Source organism: Solanum stenotomum, unplaced genomic scaffold (genome assembly GCF_019186545.1).
Source record: "Solanum stenotomum isolate F172 unplaced genomic scaffold, ASM1918654v1 scaffold37307, whole genome shotgun sequence".
In the NCBI taxonomy this organism is placed as follows: domain Eukaryota; kingdom Viridiplantae; phylum Streptophyta; class Magnoliopsida; order Solanales; family Solanaceae; genus Solanum; species Solanum stenotomum.
This window is the reverse complement of record NW_026034357.1, coordinates 112,189-128,104: the sequence shown is the minus strand read 5'-3', so window position 1 is coordinate 128,104 and position 15,916 is coordinate 112,189. Positions and strand designations below refer to the sequence as shown.

At 32.8% G+C, this 15,916-nt stretch overlaps 1 protein-coding gene and 1 pseudogene across 1 annotated transcript in view; both read right to left on the bottom strand.

Annotated features, from left to right (window-relative positions):
* LOC125852586 (disease resistance protein RUN1-like) overlaps positions 1-15,916 on the bottom strand; it is a 47,735-nt gene that overhangs the window by 30,309 nt on the left and 1,510 nt on the right. The window lies entirely within an intron of this gene.
* LOC125852585 (apyrase-like) lies at positions 26-4,915 on the bottom strand (annotated as a pseudogene).

Below are 15,916 nucleotides of genomic sequence, written 5' to 3'. Positions count from 1 at the left end.
AGTCATCCGAATAAGGTGTAAATTAAACAAGAGAAACACAATGCCTTACAAAGCATTAATTAATTAATTAGATTAGAAATAATATTTAATTAAGAAGATGAAATGTGAGTCCTTGAAGATGATGATGAGACTACGTCAATTGCACAACCCAATGGCCATGCTGCTTCCACACGATTATTTTTGTAATTAATATCATGCACCAATGTAATCTCTCTATGAGGATTCAAACCTGAAAAATAATCCAAAAAAATGAATTGATTAAAACTCTACTTATTTGTTAATATTCCAACAAAATATGAATTAATTTCACGTATAGTCATTAAACTATATTTATCATAATTATAAAGTCATAAAAACTATTTTTTGTTACGTTAAGTAACTGAATTCTATTCACTATAACAATAGTATAACAAAACTACGTTTTTGTTTGATTAAAGTAATCGTACCAACTACTCCCTCTCATTTAATTTATATGTGTCTTAATTTTCTTTAGTTTGTATATAAGAGAATGTTACTTTCTACGATATTTTAACTCTTAAACTTTACATTCCATGTGACATATTTTTTTATACCACAAGAATCAAAGGGTATTTTGATACATTATACACACCTGATCACATAAAATGATACGGAGGAAGTATAACAACAAAGTCAGTAAACTTTACCTGCTATAACGATAAATCCTACCCATATATCAAGATAAATTTATTATTATAACAATCAGATAGTAACGTTGAGTGACTTTATTGTTACAGACTCTCTATAACTGGCATTCTCTATAATAACATTTCATCATAATGGTCAAGTTTATTTCAAAATTGATTTTTATGTCATGTTATATGTTTTTTATACTAGCTAAAAATATTTATACAAACAACGTCGTTATACCAAAACTTACCAAATCCATCCACAAGTAAAGAGAATTGGTATATCATATCCATGCAAAGATATGGGAGATCTTTACTATCCACATTAGGAAACACATATTTTACTTCTTCAGCTTTTAGCTTGCAAGCAATCTTGGCTGCATTTAGGTATTGTATTGATTTAGCTTTGCCTGATGATGCTTTTGGATCAACAATATTAACCTGTAATATAATAACTCATGTTACAATGTACTCAATAATATATATAACGTGTTCTTTATCTTGGCCTCTGCTGATATTTATGTTACGTTCTTCAATATTGGGAATTAAGAATTGATGAATAATTATATACGTATTACCTCAGAAGCCATATCAAAGAAAAATGATGAAATATATATATATATTCTTGAAAGCATCAAGACCTCCACCATTCCATACACCATTATAAGAACAAGTATGGTATTTACATGGTGCATTTAACTTAAGTGTCTTCCACACAATTGCCTTGCATTTTCTCAAACTTGAACCATTTGGTGAAGGTGAAACTTTATATGCTACTCCCCCATATGTGTAGTAACCTTCAAATAAAATAGTAGATATTATGGTTAAATTTGTAATGAGATAATTTGAATTTATATAAATATCTATATTTCCCCCCGAAAATTAAGGTCTACGTACACTTATAAGATTTCACTTGGTATGTTATTGTATTTATGATTTGTTTTAAACAATAAATTTCAAACAAAATAAATCTTAAAACTTTGTGCCTATTCAAACACTGCTATATTTAAATAGTTATGTACCATAAGTGCCCTTCAAAATGCATGGACTAGTAGAGTTTCTTGAAACTTTAAGAATTTCAGCTCGTGATGCTAGTAGACCATAGTTCAAATAACTGTATAAAAAAATAATTAATTTTACATATAGTAACGGAGTTAGAATCTTAGATTTAATAAATAAAGAAGTAAATGTACGAAGAAGTCAAAGGCATTCTACAACATTTAAAAGTAATTTTACCTATGAACATAAAGGTAATAATTAGCTCCCATGAGGGATTTTTGTAACACATATTTCTCTCCATCTAAATTTATTGGGGCTTTTTCTGAATTTTCCTTTGATAAAGCAAAAGCCATTTGTACTGATCCACCTCCAAGATCTATAGTAGCTACTGTATTTTGGTAGCTTTTACCCATAGTTCAAGCCAACCTGCAATAAAATAAATGTTGTAAAAAAAAAAAACCAAACATGTTAAGAATTATATGATTAAAAGTAAATAAAAGTGTGTTTTTTTAAATTAAAAGTTTAAGTATTTAGATGAGACTGTCTTAAAATTCAATATGGTATTAGAATAGATAGTCATACAGGTATTGGGATCGAATCTCACTATCATCCGTTACCAAAGAAAAAAATTGATATATATGTGGTTGGTCCATGAAAGAAAAACAGGCTCGCACGGGAATAGACGTGTTAAAAATGTGATTAAGTGAGTAAAAACATGTTCTCTTTAACAAATTGAACTTTTAGATAAGATGATTGCATAGTTCAACACAACAAAACAAGGAAGTGAATTATTATTATTTTTATCAATAAAGTGATCAAAAGGCGGAAAAAGGACTTTTTTTGTGTTTGTCACACGGTGTTTAGTCTTACTTTATAGTTTGACTAATCTAAATTTTCATAAAAAAATTTTACTTTGAGAGTAAAAAACGCTTTGAACTAAAGACAACTTCATATCCCGAGCTCAACGGAGAAAATACTTACCCAAAAATAAGAACCTTCTTGAGTTCCACTAAGGATAGAAACCCATTCATCCTTGTATTCAAATATGCTTTCATTCTTCAGCATATTTCTCACCTTTGAAAAATATTAATTAACATAATAACACAAATAATTACCAAACAATTAATTAAGTTAGTGGCATTTATAATTACACTTATAGCCAAAAAAAAAAAGTAATTAGAATTGTACCGATTGCATAATTCTTTCTGCAGCATTGCCTTTTAACATTCTTAAGCCTGCAGTTGCCTGTATTATTAACCATTAAGATAACAATTTGGTAAGATAAGAATAAAATAATTAGTATTATTAAGGCCATTTAGTAAATATTTTATCTTTTAAGTTAATTATTTCTATTTTAATTAAAGTTATTCATTCTTATTTTCCTCAATGTGTATTTATTCATTGTGAGTATATTGTTGTTCTTTAACAAGATTAACTAAGTATTTTCGGAGTTAATTTCTCAGATGGTCACTCAATTAAATCGCTTGTAACAACAACAACAACAACATATTCAGTCCTACAAGTAGGGGTACAGTGTACATACGTCAGTTTGGTTTGGTTTTTTATTAAGAAAAACTTAAACCAATTATGTCGATTTATTAAATCTAAAAACCAAATCAAACCACATAAAGTCTTTTTTTTTTGGTTTCAGCTTTAGTCGGTTCTTAAAAAAAAAATCGGTTTTTCGGTATTTTTAGTTTTTTACAACTATACGGTGTTTGAAAAAGAGATCAAATATATTTTCACTTACATGTGTGATAAGCTAAACTTAAAAAATATTAAATGAATAGAAATTTTTGAAAATATGGTAAAATTCACATGAGTACAATTTATTTTTTTAAAATATCAACGTTCATTATGTTAAATTAATAAGATTAAAGGCCACATGCAAACTGAATACAAAACAAAATATTTACAAAGTAAACTGTTAACTTTTAATTTGAAAATCTATAACAATATAGTTGTAACTTCGGATCTAAATACAAAATAAAATATTTACAAATTTTACAAGCCTAAATTTGAAATAAAATATATTAACATTGAAAACTATTAACTAACTAAAAATATATTAACAAAGTAGATTATAAATAATATTTTTTATCTATAAATAAAATTAAATAATATATATATATATATAAAATTTTCCAAGCCCAAATTTGAAATAAAATATATAAACATTGAAAACTATAAACTAGCTAAAAATATATTAACAAAGTAGGTTATAAATAAAATAAAATTATATATATATATATATATTATGTCGGTTTGGTTTGGGTTCGATTTGACTTTTTTTCTTTTAATACCAAACCAAACCAACAGTGGTCAGTTTTTTTTTCAACCTCCAAACCAACCAAACCAAACCACAAATCGTTTTTTTTTCCGATTTGATTTGGTTCGTCGGTTCGGTTTGACTTTACGGTTTGGCTTGTACACCCCTACCTACAAGCGAGGTCTAGGGAGGATAGAATGTACGCATATGTTATCACTACCTCGGAGGGGTAGAAAGACTATTTTCGAAAAATCCTTGACTCAAGTACAACAAATTAAAATCGCTTATAACAATCGATTAAGTTATAATGATAGTGTAAAAATTACAATACTAACCCCAAGTTCCACAGGTGTATCAGGGTGCAAGTTTGTAGGAACAACACTTTCAGCTTTTAATAGAAGGGGCTCTAATGATTTGGCAGCTGCCTTTGGATCATTTTCATATGAACTCAACCCTGGTTTAACCTGCATTTTCCCACACAAATTTGAATTAATCAGGCCCAGAAGGAGGAATATCGAACATTGAATGAGAAACAAAAAAAAACTAAACATAATCCATATTTCGTTGTATATTTAATCCTACACTATTTTTCTAAAACATCGGAATATTTTGAGATACGTTAAATTAATTTGTCAAAACGACTAATATTTGAGATCGGAGTATAACGCACCTTATCAAAAACTTCAAGACCATATTTACCAATAGGAAGTAAATCCAAATTTTGGCTAAAACGAAAAACATGAACTCTACTTCCTCTGCTTCCAGCATCAAATATTACTGCATAATAACTACCTGTTTGGTTGCTCAGTAAATTTCTCCCTATATGAGAATGTCCATGACTTGATTTCACAAATTAGCAGAACAACCAAACAGGTCATAAGAACAAGTGAACTATTTTTCTTCAACATTTTCATCTGAACCAATTAATTAACCAGCCTAGTGAAATTCTGCAGCTTTACAATAACAAGGGAAAAAATTAATATTATGTGTGTAACGAGGATTGCACATCAGGTCATTCGAACATATTCTAATTAACACGATCATACGCTCTGAAGTCGATATGTTAGATATATCGTGTGGATGACATAGAGTCCAACATTGGGCAAATAAAAAATAGAGAAGGCTACCAACCATGACTAGAGAAAATAAACATTATATTCACTACTAAAAAACCACTATTTTCCCATTGAAATTTTTCACTCAAAATGTTCAGTAGCAATTTCCACACAATTATTTTGATTGAATCAAGAAAAAATAGTAGTGTTTTCACACAGAATATATTAAGAAGTTTCTTAGTATTTCTGTGAGAATCTATTTTCAATCATGCGTTTTCCTAGTGAGCTAGTTCAATCCACAATTGATTTTTTTTTTATCATACTTTATAACACAAATTTCTCACTGATTCGTGATAGAAAAAACTTGTGTTTGTAATAATAATCAAACCGAATTTAATCGTAACTAAACTAGGATCATGAAGTGAGAATTGTCCGTGACCATACGTCAAGAAAAAAAACAAGTAAGCTTATAAGATCCAAGGAAATGCAAAGATAGAATACAAGGAAGATAATAAATACAAACAAAATGTAAACAAAAATATGTCTATATATGATTAAAAAATCATATTACCTGAATTAAGGATTTAAGGTTGCTGAAAAGTGTTGGAATTGTGAAATGCCAAAGGTCAACATAATTGGTTTATATATATAGTACTACAAAAAAAAAAAAAGTGGAATCCAACAAATTTGTCTAATTAAGAAAAGTATAACGTGAAACGTGTCCTAATTCTACTAGCCCAAAATGCTAATCGTTACTTTTTAATCATTCTAATCAACATGTAACACGTGGGATTTTTCTTAAACCTTTTGACTGAAAAAACAATGTATCTATATAAAATGAGGGGATCATTTTATCCTTATTTAGAGGTTTTGAAGTCAAGCAATGTTAATGAAGAACTATCGTTTGATAGGGAATATGCTAGTCGGCATATTTTAACACGAATTTGAGTTGATCGATTTAGAGGGTTTTCAGATATTATAGGCGGACCTAAGAAAGATAAATGATTAAACATTATATTTATATAGTATGGCTCATTGCAATTTTTATTTTTTGAAAATTGTTGTTTAACACCTAATTAATGTGGTCTCGTTTCATGATTAGTGCTTCTTTTATTATTTTATTATACACTAAGGATGTGATTCATGAAGTAGAATCATGATTGGGAAATTTTTAAGAGAAAAGGCATAAAGTCACCACTGAAGTTGTCTCGAATTTTCAAAAAGACACTTTAACTTTGTGGGTGTACTCCTATCTTCTTTACTATACCTTTGCTATTGCCATCCTCTACTCTGACCATCCAGTCCCTTCTTGGGCCTTGTCATAGATAGGATGTTGGTGTTACCAAACAATAAAAGAAGCAACAATATATCTAAATACCATGAAGTATAAAAATGAACAAGCTCCCTTGAAATGTACATCTCTCACACTTTACCTATCACGGTGGCACACTTGCAACCAAAGGTGTAAGAACAAAGACAACAAAATATAAAATCCGATGACGATCTTCATTATCACTTCTGACCGCCTCTTTGATATTCAGGCCTTCAATAGGTGTATCATTTGAGCAAGGGAAGTAATATACACATGATACTTCTCCCACACTGTCACGTTTATCATTATCCCAACGAAACAGAGAAGCTAAACGCTTTATATGGGCAACAGTAACAACAAAGTGTTGAAGATGGGCGGGTAAATTCCAAAAGTGGCAAACAAACCAGAGAACCATTCCTAAGAACTTATACTCCTCATTATGTAGTGTGGGCATAGTCAAACAAATAGATTCAGGAGCTGTTACTTTATTGCTGAACCAATCTGGAATCTCATTGCTTTCGAGAAAAAATTGTAATGACGGCTTCATCAGACAAATAAAGACACAATTAGATCATTAATTAATAATGTGATACGAGAGAGAGATCAGAGAGAGGGAGAGGGACTAACCTCCCGATGCGGTTGATGTTTTCTAGACGGAATTGATAGAGCAGGGGCACTAAAGAAGACAAGTACAATTAATCATGTCCATCTTCTCTATTGAAGGGAGGTTGTCCAACCCTGTAATCTTGACCAGTTTTTGGCAATTCCTAAGTTTAAGAATAATCAAAGGGTAGATCAAGGAAACTAGCCGCTCAAATCTAAATAACATAAGTTTTTTTCCGCTCCCAACTTCTACATGTCCACCAAAGTCCAAACACAATTTTAACTTCCAAATACATATTTTTTTCAAATATCACATATAAACATCTGCTTAAACTACTTGAAATTCCCGAGATATGATGCATATTGCATGGTTCCATCACCTTTTTCATCTGCAAAAATTTGTGCACATTTCACAGAATGAGAACAGGCACTCCCTTAGCACCACATATAAGAGAGTAAGTCCCAATTTATTATACAATTTCTTCTGCTCCAACTTCATTTTCTTATAGCATTTTTTCAGGAAAAAAGGGAGTAGAAATTAAATATTATGATCATAATGCCAACCAAATATTGATTTTGTGCATTCTATTCCACCTATAAAAATTGAATACAAACACTTATAACATTTCTACTTAGTGTTATATATACAAATACTTCTAGAATAGACTTTTTTCTTACCTAATGAAAACAAGTAAGAAACCCACTTATTTTTCGGAAAAACATTTTCCAAAAAAAGAACATTTTCCATTGAACACATTTTCCTTGGTACCGAACACACCCTCAGAACTTTGCTCTTTTATCATGGAGGAGTTGATATCCCCTGCTCCAGACCTCACTTGTGGGATTTCACTGTTGTTGTTGTTTGGGTTGATATGCCCTGCTGAAAGTCTTTGTGGGTAGGAGGGAGTATAAGAATGATCCACAACTCCCGGTAAAGATGTAACATTACCATGTTGGTCTAAGTATAACAGATGTATTCCTATCTTCATTACTGTACCTTCATCAGTGCCCTCCTCTACTGTTATCTGTTCCCTGCCTTTGATGTTCAGGCCTTTAAAAGGTAGTGTATCATTTGATTAAGAGAAGTAATATACACATGATATTTCTCCCTGACTGTCAGGCTCAGCTATATCAAAATCCAAACTAAACGGAAAAGCTGAAGACATTATATGGGCAACAGTAACATCGAAGTATTGATGAAGGGTGAGTACATTGCAATGGCAAACAAACCAGACAACCATCCCTAAGAAGTTATACTCATTATTATCTACTATAGGCATAGTCAAACGCATAGATGGAGCTGTTACTTTATTACTGCACCAATCTGGAATCTCATTGCTTTCGAGATAAATTTGTAACCACATCTACATCAAACAAATTAAGACATTATTAGAACATTAATTAATAAAGTGATTCGAGAGAGAGAGAGAGGGACTAACTTCATTCTCTGGATATTTTCTAGAAGGAATTGATAGAGCATGGGCACTAAAGAAGCCTTCATTTAATGGATTCTGCCGAGAAGTACAATTAATCATGTCCATCTTCATTATAGAAGGGAGGTTGTCCAACCCTGTAATCTTGACCAGTTTTTGGCAATTCCTAAGTTCAACAACTCTAAGGTACTCTAAATTTGATATTGACGGGAGTGTTTGAAGATTCACACAATCATTCAAACACAAGGACTTCAACCATGGTAACTTGGAGAAATCAAAGGGTAGATAAAGGAAACTGTTGCCGCTCAAATCTAAATCATGTAAGTTGGATAAAGTCCCAATATCCCTAGGAATATCAGCATCGGAGAAACCACAATATCGAAGGCTTAAACGAGAAATAGAAATTGGCAAGGATTCTATATGGTGGGATCTTATTTGATAAACTCTCCTTTTGGCCTCTAAATTTCGACCTCCCACTTGCAAATCTGTAAGATTTCTTAGCATTTCAACAGATCCGGGCAATTGTTTTATACCCGTATCTTGTGCATAGAGATAGCTTAGGCTTTGCATATCTCCAATGTCAGCTGGCAGTGTTTGTAAAGATAAGCAGTCATTAACGCTCAAGCGTTCAAGGGATATTAGCTGGAATATGCTGCTCGGAAGATCTGATATCTTTTCGCAACCATTCAATTGAAGATCAGTTAGTCTTTCCAAATTTCCTATTGATGAATGGATCTCCTTTAGAATTGAGCAATACTTAAGCGACAAAGTTTCAAGACTTCGTGAACCCCTGAAGTTTGGAGTACTTCTGAGGCATTTGCAATCAGAAAGATTCAGCTTCTTCAAACTTCTACAATAATAAGAAGTAAACAAAATATAATTTCAATTAATATTTTCCTTCACGTAGTTGCAATATAACACTACACATCAAATTGCAGAATTGAGTAACGAACCTGCAAATTCAAACCAAATTCTTCGATATTGCTCCCTTTCATATTCAGGATTACAAGTTTCTCAGCTGGAAAATTTGATGGTATACATTTTAAAGGACATCCTTTCCAAGACAACCATCTGAACTCCTTGGACAATAGCTCAAAATCTCCACTAATATGTAAGTCGTCGATTTTAAGCACCCTAAGTTTTATCATTTTCTGAAATGCTTTTGTACTCAGCTTCACACCCTTTAACGCATGTCATTCTAACACCAATACTTCTACATTTTCGGAACCCTGTAGTTTAGTAAAAAGAAAAGTACGAGAAATTAGGAGAGAGTGGTTGGCAAACAACTATAGATAATTTACTAGCCAGAGAAGAATTAAGCACAGATGAATTGAGTTCTTGTGGTGACAACCTAAATTATAAGCAAATGTATATCAAATTAAATGAAAAAAAAAAAAAAAAAGAAAGTATAGCCAAGATAAAGATAATGAAATTTACTGACTTTATTTCCTTGTAGGACATCCAGGACTTCTTGAGGGTTGAACAATCTACTCCGTTTTCCAAAGTCTCGAGGTGATTCCCTACGAACGATTTCTCTTCCCATATCCCGCACAAGATCATGCATCACCAAAAAAGGCCAATCCCTTTGGAGCAAGTTCTTTTGGACTAAGGTTGAAATTGCACTTTCAGAATGAAAACCACATGCATTTAATGTTTTGGTAACTTCATCCTCAAAAAGTCCATGGAAGGCGCACGCGATATCAAGGAAAACACTCTTAGGATGGTCATCAAGTCCATCAAAGCTTATCTGGAGAATCTTTTGAATATCACCATGAGGAATTGCTCTTAGTATTTTGAACTCGTATCTCCATTCTTCTACGGATCGCCCTTGCAAATGTGACCCCAATGTCACAAGAGCTAATGGTAACCCACCTGAATATTTTATTATGTCTTGTGACAGCTCAACATATTCTTGTGATGGAGAAAGACTGTTAAAAGCATGACAACAAAAAAGTTGTTGAGCTTCATTTTCATTTAAAAGTTTGGCTTGGTGTATCTCACTTGTTGTAAGCCCATATAGCAAATGCTTGTCTCGTGTTGTAATAATAATTACACTACCAGAGCCAAACCAACTTCTTTCTCTTGTTAAGGATTCTAATTGGCTTTTATGATCCATGTCATCAAGAACAATTAGAACCTTCTTTGACACAAGCCTTGCTTTGATTAGATTGACACCTTCAACAACACTATCAACTTCGAATTCCTTAGTTTTGAGAATTTGACAAAGTAGTTTCTCTTGTAGCTTGACTAGACCCGACTCTTTAGCTTTTGATCTAATGTCTGAAAGGAAGCAACAACCACCAAATTGTCAAACTATTCGATTGTAGATAGCTTTTGCCAAAGTTGTTTTTCCAATTCCACCAACGCCACATATACCAACCATGCGAACTTCATGCTCACATCCACTTTGCAGGAACAACTCTATATGTTGGATAGAAGCATCTAATCCAATTGGGTAATGAGCATCATCTAGAGGTTTCTCGTTGACCTCTTGCAAAACTTGTTTTATAATACTTCCAATAAATTTTGATTCATGCCTACAGTTTTTAGCAATAACAAAAGTTAAAAGTAAAAAAACAAGTAAAACAATACTTTGATTATTGATGAACAAAACAAAATCAAAATAACAGGGGATTTGAGGTTAGAGAATGGAGATTATCTATTACTACTACTCCTTCGTCCCAATTTATATAATGTAATTTGATTGGGCACGAAGTTTTAAGAAATATAGAAAGACTTTGCAATTTTCCAAAATAAACCAACTTACTTTCTTTGTCCCACAATATTGTCCACTATTGACTTATAAGTTTAGGCAAACACTTAAATTCAAAATTATATAGTTGAATTAAGAAGTCTTACCCATCAGCAACATTTCTCAAATCCCATCCACATAAATTTGCAGCTTCAGTCAGTGCAGCTTTCCACTTCTCCACTCTTTCAGCTCCAAATGACAGTTCCTTGTGTTTCGCCAAAGCTTCACCGAAATACCCAGTTTGCCTTCGCACTTGAGAAGGATCAACATCATAGAAAAAAGGCAAAATTACCTGATTTAACCTCTCTCTGCAATCGAGAATTTTGACAAGTTCATCGAGACACCAACTAGACGAAGCATAATTTTTGGAGAAAACAACAATGGCAACCCTAGATTCTTCAATTGCTTTCTCAAGTTCTGTTGAAATGACGTCTCCCTTTCTTAATTCCTCATCATCTATGAAAGTATTAACTCCTACTTGACACAATCGGAAATAAAGATGACCGATGAAGTTTTTGCGGGTATCTTCACCTCTGAAACTGAGAAATACATCATAAGACAAGTTGGAAGAAGAAGATGATTCTCCTACAACAAATTGAGTATTCATATTTGATGACAATAAATTAAAGAGATTTTTAGTCAAATTTTTTTTTATAATTAAATAGAGATGAGTGAAGCAGCTCTTTATATACCGACAAGTAAATGTTTGTTCCTGGAAAATTAATTTTGGGTCAACTCATTAACAATTCCTAGATTTTTAATTGTTCACACTAATAATAATAATATAGATTTTTATTTTTACATCTCTAATGATTCAGTCATGGACTAGAGTGACTCTACTAGATAATTAGTGATTTGCTTTCACATTAATTGTCAACACAATTCTCTCAATCTTCTTTTTGGCATCTAAAAGTCCATTCTTCTTTGAATCTCTTTCACATTATGGGCAAGTGGATTGAAATAATTGGTCAAAATTCATTTAGGAGTCATTTGTCAGTGGGATGAGATGACGCCAACGTAATCATGATCTTATATTATACTCCCTCCGTCCCATTTTATGTGGCACCATTTCCCTTTTGGTCAGTCCCCAAAAAAAGGTCACATTTTCATATATGATAAGTATTTAAAGATACAATTCCTCCTTTATCCTTGTTGGTCCCACTTAATCATACATTTATGAGAGAGAAAAATGAGTCTACTTTTTAATATGACCATTTTTTGTAGGGGCAATTTGGTAAACATTTCAAATTCTTCATTTATTTCAAGTTCAGAAGAAAGGGGCACACATGGCATCATAAGTGAAAGTTAAAGTGTTTTAAAAGGTATAGTGCAAGTTCACATGGTACACAAGTTATTAGTAGACTCTAACATGGCGTAGCTCAGGAACAAATATGTTAGGTTTGTTGGACCAAAGCGAAAATCACGTGTTCTATACTTGGGTTGTGAGATTGGGAGTTTCCAGGGGTAGTCCACAATACATTTGGACATTGAATTACCTCTGCTTGTGTTCTGTTTTGATCTGGACTCTTCAGCTACGTGAGTAGTTCCCTTAGCAAAGGAATTCAATTGTCTGAAATTGATGCATTATTAGTGAGCCATTCAACATTCTAGCTTCTATTCGTTAAATTTTAAGCTTCTCTAAATTTGATATCAATGGGAGTGTTTGAAGATTCTTACAATCATTCAAATACAAGGATATCAACAATGGTAACTTGGAAAAATCAAAGGGTAGATAGAGGAAACTGTTGGCCCTCAAATCTAAATAAAGTAAGATGGATAATCTCCCAATGTCCCTAGGAATATCATTCTCGGATAAACCAAAATATAAAAGGCTTAAATGAAAAATAAAAATTGACAAGTTACTTTACATCAATGCAAGGGACTAGTCAATTTACAAATTTCAGGAACCAAACTGAAGAGGGTTCGATTACATCTTCCTCGTGAAATGAAGAGGGTAGATATCATAGCAATTAATCTTGAAAAGGATTGTACCTGACATACTCTTCTTCGAAAAGAAAATCTCCCTTTGGCCATTGTATGAAGATCCATAAAATGCATGAAGTTAACTGGCAATGTTAGTATAGATAAGTACCTATAAATGTTCAAGGATTCCACATGACTGCCACCAAAGATCATTTTTCTTTTTTTGCCAGGAAAGATGTAACATTACCATGTTGGTCTAAGTATAACAGATGGATACCTATCTTTTTTACTACACCTTTGTAAGGGCCCTCCTCAACTGTTATCTCTTCCCCACCTTTGAGCATCAGGCCATCAAAAGGTCTATGTAAGCAAGATATGTCAAATACACATGATATTTCTCCGTGTAATTCGGGTATTTTCCTACACCCAAACCTCTCCATAACTAAAGGCTTTTTATGGGCAAAAGTAACAAGGAAGTGTCCAAAATAGGATAAAGCCTCAAAGTCGCCAACAAACCAAAGAACCATTTTTAACAACTTATTATGATGTATTGTGGGCATAGTGAAACAGATATATGGAGCTGTTACTTTATTGCTGCACCCATCTGGAATCTCATTGCATTCGACACAAATTTGTAAAATCTGCTTCATCAGACAAACTAAAATACAATTAGATCATTAATTATTAATGTGATACGAGAGAGAGAGAGAGGACTAACCTCATGTATTGGATATTTTCCAGATGGAATTGATAGAGCAGTGGCACTAAAGATGCATTCATTGAATGGATTCTGCAGAGAAGTACATTTCTACTTAGTGTTTTATATATACAAATACTTTTAGAATAAACATTTTCCAAAAAAACTATTTCATGGAACATATTTTCCTTGCTACTGAACACAGAAACTTTGATCTTTTATCAAAGGGGAGTTGTTTGATAAAAGTCTTTTTGGGTAGAGATCAGTATAAGAATGATCCACAACTGCCGGCAAAAATATAGCATTCCCATGTTGGTCTAAATATAACAGATGGATCCCTATCTTCGTTACTATACCTTCGTCAGCGCCCTCAGTAACATCCGACAATTTGAAGTGGCTTTGAAGGAGCTTGAAACTTGGAAAATAGTCATTTTTGGAAAAATTTAGAATCTGGAAATTTGGTTAAGTATGAAAAAAAGAAAAAAATGAGATTTTGGCCAACTTTGAGTAGTCGTAACTCCTAGATCAGGATTATTTAGGAGTAGGTTCAGTTATGGTTGCGAAGCTCGTGGAATAACCTTTTCAACGCCACCGAGTTTGCTCAATTCCGAGTTCGTATGAGGGAGTTTTGCCCTGTAGAAGTTGGGCAGTTGGAAGGGAAATCCGTCCGGAAATTTAAGGGCATTGTGGTCCTTTCACAAATCATTTATTTGAGCTCATATTGTTGTATTAGGATGATCTTTGGATCATTTTTGTCCCATTTTGAAAGAGAAAGAGTTAGGGTTCTTGAGATTGAAGAAGAGAAGAAGGAGAAGAAGAAGAAGAGAAGAAAGAGGAGATCAACAAGATCAAGAATATAAAGGTACTCTAAATTTGATATTGACGGGAGTGTTTGAAGATTCACACAATCATTCAAATGCAAGGACTTCAACCATGGTAACTTGGAGAAATCAAAGGGTAGATAGAGGAAACTGTTGCCGCTCAAATCTAAATCATGTAAGTTGGATAAAGTCCCAATATCCCTAGGAATATCAGCATCGGAGAAACCACAGTATCGAAGGCCTAAACGAGAAATAGAAATAGGCAAGGATTCTATATGGTGGATCTTCTTTGATAAACTCTCCTTTTGGCCTCTAAATTTCGACCTCCCACCTGCAAATCTGTAAGATTTCTTAGCATTTCAACAGATCCGGGCAATTGTTTTATACCTGTATCTTGTGCATAGAGATGGCTTAGGCTTTGCATATCTCCAATGTCAGCTGGCAGTGTTTGCAAAGATAAGCAGTCATTAACGCTCAAGAGTTCAAGGGATATTAGCTGGCATATGCTGCTTGGTAGATCCGTAATCTTTTTGCAACCACACAAAAGAAGAGTAGTTAGTCTGTCCAAATTTCCTATTGATGGATGAATCTCCTTCAGACTTGAGCAATTCTGAAGCCGCAAAGTCTTGAGACTTCGTAAACTGCTGAAGTTTGGAGTATTTCTGAGGTGCTTGCAATCAGAGAGGTCCAGCTTCTTCAAATTTCTACAATACTAAAATAAACAAAATATAGTGTCAATTAAGATTTTCTTTCTCTTAGTTGCAATATAACAGTACACATGAAATTGCTGAATTGAGTAACGAACCTGCAAATTCAAACCAAGTTCTTGGATATTGCTCCCTTTCATATTCAGAAATACAAGTTGGTCAGATGGAAAATTTGATGGTACACATTTTAAAGGACATCCTTCCCAAGACAACCATCTGAGCTCCTTGGACAATAGCTCAAAATCTCCACTAATATGTAAGTCGTCGATTTTAAGCACCCTAAGTTTTATCATTTTCTGAAATGCTTTGGTGCTCAGCTTCACATCTTTTAATGTTCGTCGTTCTACCACTAGTACTTCTACATTTTCAAAACCCTGTAGTTAAGTAAAAAGAAAAGTACTACAAGACCATGTTAACTATGAGAAATTAAGAGAGAGAAATGCTTTATACAAATTGAAGGTCAAACAAAGAGAACAAATTATCTACCAATAAAAATCAATCTACACATTATATCCAACTAAAGGATATTTAATAAGAAATATCATTCAGCAAACCGATTTATATAATTACTGAATAAGTAAATTTTATTTGATAATTTTGTCTTTGATAGTTTGAGTGTTTAGACTTTAGTAAATGTTTATTTCAAGTACAGAGTGGTAAAAACAACTGGAGATAATTTACAAGCCAGAACGAACTAA